Source organism: Arachis ipaensis, chromosome B09 (assembly GCF_000816755.2).
Source record: "Arachis ipaensis cultivar K30076 chromosome B09, Araip1.1, whole genome shotgun sequence".
Lineage (NCBI taxonomy): Eukaryota > Viridiplantae > Streptophyta > Magnoliopsida > Fabales > Fabaceae > Arachis > Arachis ipaensis.
In genome coordinates this window covers 96,825,573-96,833,827 of record NC_029793.2, presented here as the reverse complement: position 1 = coordinate 96,833,827, position 8,255 = coordinate 96,825,573, and the positions used below count along the sequence as shown (strand labels likewise).

The 8,255-nt window shown below is 31.2% G+C and overlaps 1 long non-coding RNA gene across 1 annotated transcript in view; it reads right to left on the bottom strand.

The window, feature by feature from the left end:
* Positions 3,306-8,255, bottom strand: part of LOC107619798 — a 17,298-nt gene continuing 12,348 nt past the window's right edge. Inside the window, exons 2-4 of the long non-coding RNA XR_001615802.2 lie at positions 4,753-4,851; positions 4,091-4,606; positions 3,306-3,663 (exon numbers count right to left, since the gene is read on the bottom strand). This is a non-coding gene — a long non-coding RNA (uncharacterized LOC107619798). The remainder of the gene's footprint in view (positions 3,664-4,090; positions 4,607-4,752; positions 4,852-8,255) is intronic.

Below are 8,255 nucleotides of genomic sequence, written 5' to 3'. Positions count from 1 at the left end.
ACTAATTATATCTATTTATTATCAATTATTTTTATAGATCAATTAAAAAGTTATTTCACATGACATACACATGCATTAATTCATAGTAACTACATTCTGTTCGCATTTCAGTATTTGTTTTATCTTCTTGTTGCACATACGTATCTTTCAGTGCATTTTAATTTGTCGACATCGTAAACATGCCTTCATGGCTATGTTTAGCAATAGTGGTTATTCTGAAAGAATTTCGAATTAAAATTCTTTCGGTTTTCAACTTTTCATTACTTTAAAAGCGAAGTATTTAAAAAATCTTATTGTTTTGAAATGCTTTTGACGAATCTAATTTCATTGTTAAGAGGAATGAAGAAGATTTTTGAATGAATAAAGAAAGTAAGAGAAAATTATTAAAAAGGTGTTTTAGAAATTTTAAATTTTATGTTTCTTTGATTTTTTGTATTTGTCTTTTTCTTTTAAGATTTTTTTATTTTGTGATTGAACGTAATTAATAGAGTGTGATTTGAAAAAAAAAGTTATAAAATAGAACATTTCTACTGATTTTATAATTTGTAAAAAAAATTATATCACAGTTAATTAATTAAGTTAACAAAATTAAGATTGAATTAAGAATTTAACCATGATGATAAGTCAGCCTATTTCATCCAATAATAATAAAATAGAAAAGTATAGGTAACGAATAACATTGGTACGGTGAACAATGTGAACAATAGATATATCAGATGTTTATTTTATTAGATGTGCAAATGGTTATTCTAATATTAAGTTTAAGTTTTAGGTGGATAATTTGAAAGTGTAGTGTGTTTTTATTTTATTGCTTTTAAAAAAATCATTGATTACTTAGCATAATCCTAATAAAATATGTTACTTAACTTTTAGAATTTACCTTTATATAATTATTCACATCAACCAGTGATAAACAAATAGTAGAATTCTCTAATTGCTTACCTCTTCACACAAACAAAACCACAAGAGAAGATATTATAAATTGAAGTGGCAGATAATAAAGATGCTCTGAAACTAACGTACACATATATGCAACACATACAATACAAGCAAGATGTTGATTAAGGTAGTTGTCTTGCTTTTCCACGTTGGATTTTCAAGCACAGCGATTGCATCTGATCCCCAGTTCAAAGAACAAGGATTGACAACCACAAAGAAAATGTTTAACAATGATGATGCAAGTAGTCACGACTACTTTGTTAGATCACCGTCCGATAAAGATTGCTGTAAAAAATGCTTTCACCATCAGGATTATTTCTTTGGTTACTACCAGTGTCTAGACGGAGGTGAATCTTGTTATGAATCTTGCAAAATTTGTATTTGTAACCGCTCTAGTCCTCGACGATGTTACTGTGCAGATTTATCTTCCGACATATGTCCTATACCAGAATGCAAGTGAAAATTTTTCAATAAGCTACTTGAAGTGTGGTTTGCGTGTCAATATATAATTATTTTACAATAAAAACTTTTAATTTCTTGAAACACCTTAAATGCATGATATAATACATGATCAGAATTTAGTATAAACTTTTACCCTAATGTGTGGTGTACAATAAAGTATCAAGTAAGCAATTGAAGCTTGTGTTACCTTTTCTTCTAATAACATAAATAAGATGGTAAAACTTGACACTTTGAGAGATATCGTTATAGAACATTCAAATCAAATATGTTTATTAGAACAAGGTAATATTACATAAAAAATGACAACTAATTCTTACCCCACTAGAAAAGTCAAATTTAATTGACTAACTATATATCAGATAAAATCATATAATACACAAGATAAGAATAATTGTCTACGCCGTTATATATTTCAATCTCTTATCTCTGATCAGTTTAAAAAAAAAAATATTTGGTTAATATTATGATATGTTACAAGAATATTTATTTGAAAATATTAATGGTTAGAAACAACAAAATATTATTTGTTCAATGATGAATCAGAACATAGAGCATTTTAATCAGAAAAATTAAACAAGAACTCGTTTTAATTAAAAAAAGAACTTGGTAATAGTTTTTTTTTTATTTATGCATGATTTTAATAATATGGAGAAAATGAATCAAGAAGAAATTAAAGAGCTTTTATGAAGTTTAATAATATCAAAACTATAATCATGAGTTGGTATCTATTCAATTTTATGGTGTCTATAGTTTAGTTGGCTAAGGTATTTATACAATTTTAAAAATATTTAAAAATTATTTTGAAAATAAATATAAGAGGTGTTTTTTATTTATATATTGTTAGAAACAAACTAAGAGAGTAATAAAGAGTGGCGCAATGCGGAGCTGTTGATCCTGGACGTTGATCCATCGAGAACCTCAAATGGACAGAGGACTTTAGGTGGTGTGTGGCGGTGCGTCCGGTAGAATCCGACAACGATTCTGGATGTGTTGGAATCGTAACGATAAGACGAACATGGTGGTAATAATAGTGATGAACCAAAGCATCAGAAATGGATCGAAAAACGAGGGCAAAGAACACTGTCAGAAGAGAAAAACAAAGGGCTAGAAACGAAGTTTCATAGAACAAAAAATAACCTATGCTTTGATACCATGTTAGAAATAAGAGAATAATCTGAAGAGTGTATTATTGAGTGTGTGTCAAAAGGTAAAATATACAAGGATATATATATAGGTGCTAAAAAAATAAAAGAAATAAAAGCACAAAATCCTACAATAAATATACAGATATGTTATATAAATATAGAATCCCGCTAGGGAAACATTGGGGTATCACTACAAAAATCACTTTTAGCGGCCATTTATTTTACTTTTAGCGGCAATAAAAATAGCCGCTAATACATTTACCGGCAATTAGACATTAGCCGTCTTATGCTTCGCCGCTAAAAAGTTTTAGTGGCCATTATAACATTTGCCGGTAAAGACCATTTTAATGGCCGCAAAAAGTATATAACTTTTAGGGGCAATTTTCTTGGCAATTTATATTGCCACTAAAAGTAATTCTAAGATGGAAACATTGTTCACTTTTAGTTGCCATTACTATTTCCGCTAAAATCTATTTTACCGGCAATTTATATGGCCACTAAAAAAATTCTAAAATTATACTATTATTCACTTTTAGCTGCCATTACTATTACCGCTAAAATTTTAAAGTTTTTTTAATTATACTCACTTTATTAATTAGAACTAACAACCTATATTTTTTCTATGATGATGATGATGATGATGATGATGATGATGATGATGATGATGATGATGATAATTTGCATTTGAAATTTGACCAGAAAAATTTGAAATAAGCTTTCTATTAAAATACTCCTTTTGACAAACTAGAATGCTAAAAGTGGTATTTGTCAATACATAATAAAAGTTTGTTTGTCATTTCATTGACTTTAAATACATTTTGCAGAAAATAAAAAAAAAGGTCAAAATATGCTCAATTCTTCTAGGCCAATGCTGCAGCAAAGCCACAAACTATGAGTCTCACAGCAGTTGCAGTGATGCCAATTACTATAACACCATTTGCATAACAAATTGAAATTTAAGTTAATGTTCCAATGCAGGGTGAGAAAAGCTTGAGTAAGAAACAGGTGCATTATGTGAGAACAGATTCCATTATATCTATTTATTATAAGTGCATAGATTCAGGTGCCTCATCTGAATGGGAGAACAGAAAACGACAACCCAGGAAACAAGGCATGTCTACAAACCACGTGTTGAAATATTATCACAAAAATAAAATAGAAAGTTACTCTAACAAGAGCCAGGCAAAATTTTCGATAACTTTGGACTTCTTTATCTATATGCACAATGCACTAGCTAGAGCGTGCTATTAATAATTAATTTATATTCTCAATACATGCTACTTCAAATTCAAATCAAACAGCACTCCCTGCATAGGCATGTTTGAAATTTATACATATACACGTAGCAAAAGAATTTGATGGATGGAGAAGTCTTGTATAATGATTTATAAACATACATTAAAGGAAAGCAAAATATAAAAAGAAAAGTAATCTTAATGAGCAGTTGGTATAATATTATGTACGATATTAGTTAATTAGTACTGGATTCAAACAATAATAGATAAAGATATAATCTTTCAAGAAAATAACTATTAGCATCAAACCTGATTTCAGGTGTTGGATGGTGCTAACTCATGACCACTATTAGCATCAGGAAGCTAATAAATGCAGTAATGTCAAATAAAAAAAATAGTTCACAAGAAAAAATTTTAAATTTTAAAAATTACCTGCATAAAAGAATTTTCATTGAAATCTTGAGTCATAGATGAACCTGTTGAAACAAACTTACACAAAATTTATCTCATAAAAGATAATTCAGCCAACATTTTATTTTGATTTTCTTTCATTAACTTCATTTCTTCATGTTTCTCCTTTAGCACCTTTATTTTTTGTTGTAATTTTTGAGCAACCTTACTAGCAAAAGCATCTGAAGCAAATTTACCATAAGATGATTTATTACCCCACAATAAAGAAGGTGTTGGACCAAGTCCTAAACCACGTACGTAACCACTTCTATTACTTCCCAATACTTGAGAATAAACATCTCCTTCCCAAGCAACACCATTATTAGATTATTCATTAGATAGCTCGCCATTGTTCAACTTCTCTTCAATTAGTTCCTATATAGAAAGAACTAAATGTCACAATTGAGTGAAGCTAAAAAGGAGGATACATGTATGTTCCTATTTTACAACTAAATGCATGATTTAGTTCCTTTATACTTTTCAATCACAACAAAAAGAAGATACAAATTCATAAATTTTACCACTACTTTTGCAGACTCCTCTTCCAATGGTCTACCATCCTTACGCCTTTTATGAATTTTGAGAAAAATCTCTCGTGAAGGTTCGATTCCATCCATGGCCTAACAAAAGGACAAAGTCAAAAGATTATATATACTGTGCTGCTTTGCTAATGGTTCAAAAAAGGACAAATTTTCAATGTTCTCATATTATATATACTGTGCTGTGTTGCTAATGGTTCCAGAAAAAAAAAACAGTGCATTGTTTTATAAAATATCTGAAATAAAAATTACGCATAAGTACCTGTTCATTCATCAATGTTGCAATGCTTTTGGATCCTCCCGTGTGAGGCATTTTTTGCTTTGCCCTATTAATCCTATTTGCTTGGGTACGTTTCTATCATAATACATTATGGATTAGTAAAATACACTACTACCCACACATGCCATTATTTCTCTATTTTCCTATTTTCTATATCTATACAGTTTCAGTAAAATAGTAAGTTCTATACAGTTCAATAAAATCTACTTTGGCCTAAGTAATTTGCTGCAGTTATGGCAGAATTAGAAATAAAAAATAAGAAAATGCTAATAAAACAAATAAAGACAATCCTTATCAGATTCAGTAATAATATTTATCTTATATTTACATGTTAGTTAAGGCTTTCAAAGTACCTTTGCTTTATCGAGAACTAATATGAGACAAGACCAATCCATTGATCTCTTGGGATTCGTTCCGGTCTATTCTTCAATAAAACATTTTTAGTTTTGTATTGTCCCAAACACATACCCTTTAAGTCATATTTATAATCTTTCCATTTCTTCCCAATTGATCTTTTTACAAATTCCACACCACGTATTGGGATAGAAAACTTCTTCTACAAAACATTAAAGCAATTTCTTAATGAATCAAATAAAATTAAATTAGAATCCATTAAGAATAATAAAATTCTTACCCTCACAATTTTCAGCAACTTATTTTTCTCCTCTTTATCATAACATCTCCAGTCATCTATGTTTAAAGGCATTATTGAAGGAGTTCTAGCTAGAATACCAAGAAAACTAGCAAGTTTTCTGCTTTCTTTTCTTATAGCTTGGTTGAAGTTATTAAATTGCACATCAATTGTCTTTTCATGAGGCATGTTCCAAATTTTTTTCAACAATGTAGGTCCTCTAACCTTCTTTGTCTTTGGATGACCTAACAAAAGAAATGCAATTATTCAGTGAAAAGAAATATGAAAATATAATAATATCACCTAATTCTTCATCTTGCTCAGAATTTATACTATTAGAAATACTAGGAGTTTGACACAAATCCTTATCATTCAATAGTTGCTCCATAAAAGGCAGCACTTCATCAGCATAATTTTTCTCTTCAACAAATCTCACACGACTCTTTTTAGGAACTCTTAAATCTATACTTGAGACAGCACTCTCAAGATCATTATCCTCAATAAGTTTGTTCCAATCTCTTTCTCTTCTTTTTTCTACTTGTGAAGCCCTCTTCTTCCCAGTTCTTTGTAGCTTCCCCATCAATTTCATGCATTTTCTTTCTCTTTTTATGTTTCCCCTTTTTATTTGACTCTAAATTATTTTCCAAATTTCTTCCTTCAATATTTGACTTTTTATAGTTGTTCTTTGATGCATCCATATCCTACAAAGTCAATAGAATTTAAAGTATAAAACCTTTACACTTAACAAAACAAAACATGTTTTCCCTTTTTATTTGACTCTAATTATTTTCCAAATTGTTTCCTTCAATATTTGACTTTTTATAGTTGTTCTTTGATGCATCCATATCCTACAAAGTCAATAGAATTTAAAGTATAAAACCTTTACACTTAACAAAACAAAACAAAAAATAGATTATGGAAAAGGGTAAAAATTATAAAAAAATAGAACCCAAAGATTCTACCCTGAGTTTCCAAAGCTTCCATGTAATAACTGTAACACCCTAACTATCAAAATGTCACGCTTCCTGCTGCGCCACTCTGATAGCTCGGGTATTACGACTCTTAAAATATTTAATACTAAAACATGAGCTTGCTTAAACATTAAACTGAATTTTCAAAAACATACATCCATAACCAATCACAGAAATCCAAAACTTAGTTTTTCCTATAAAAGAAAATTAAAAGTTTCCTATCATTATGAATGACCAATCATAGCCTTCAACTCAGCGACTCAAACAATTCCACAACCAAATCATCATCTCATCATCAATAACCAAACTCAAAGGTACCACAACAGAAACAAGCACAGACAAAACATACAAGGAAAACACAGGTATAGATTACAGTTACAGAAAATAGCTCAGAAAGCAGTTAATAACAGTTAAGCAATTAGGCAAACTTAAACAAGTTCAAACCCAAGCAAAGCATACAATTGCATATGATGAATGGCTATCCTATGGCTGTTGATATCAACTGTCAATTACGTAACCATCCCGACATGTTCTCAACTCAAACTTACACCATGGGGGAAATCTCCAAGCTTACATGGGGAAGAGAAAGCCCCCAAACTCAATAATATCCATGGGACGAATCCCAAGCTGACATGGGGAGAAGAGACAACAACAAGCTGACATGGGAAAAATAATACCCCAAGCTGACATGGAAGAAATAACACCCCAAGCTCAATAGTAACCACAGGAAAAATCACGGCTGACATGGGGACAACGCCCCAAGCTCAATATATTCAATAATTTCTCATAATTATCATTTCCATTTCTGATACTAATTCATATATCATTTTCACATTCATCCTCATTGTCATTCAATTATTTAAAAATCATACTCAAAAATCAATCTTCACTCATATTCATTCTCATCATACCACTTGTTACAGTCTTTATTAATTCAGGTTCAAAATATAATTCATTCTTTTCTAAATAAATCAAACACCAAACATAAACTTTTTCTTCATAATTCCCGAAAGTCAAATTATAAAATCCTTGAAAATATAAATCTTTCTAAATAACCATTTTTAAACAAGTCTGCAATTTTTATAAAAATTTGGGCAGCATCTCCTCTAAAATTCAAAACAGGAAACAACTTACCGAACTTTTGAATGGCCGAGAAAACGGAATGGCGGCAACTCCGTTGACGACGCGGCAGCTCGATGTCGCATGCACGACTACTAAACTCAGCATGCAAGAACCACAACTTGGTCCTACGTTACCATCATCTCAGTTACTCTAACAGGATATGACGAAAAACTGATTTTTAAAAGGTTTCAGAGACGATAATGCTTACCAAGGGAAAAAGGACTTCAATGGCGGTTTTCGGCGACAGAGGCGGCTCAACGACGGCAAAAAGGTGACGGAGTACAGCTCCTTGAACGGCAGGAGAAGAGGCTCACAACAGCAGTGATATGTCACGATGAGGGTGACAATGGCAGGCCCACAACAGACACGACGCCTCTGCCTCTCTTCGGCTGGTTTTTCCCCAACGTGGCACTCTCCCTCTCGACGGCTCCATCATGGATGGCGGTGACTCTGGCTTGCGGTAAGGACGACGACGGTGACC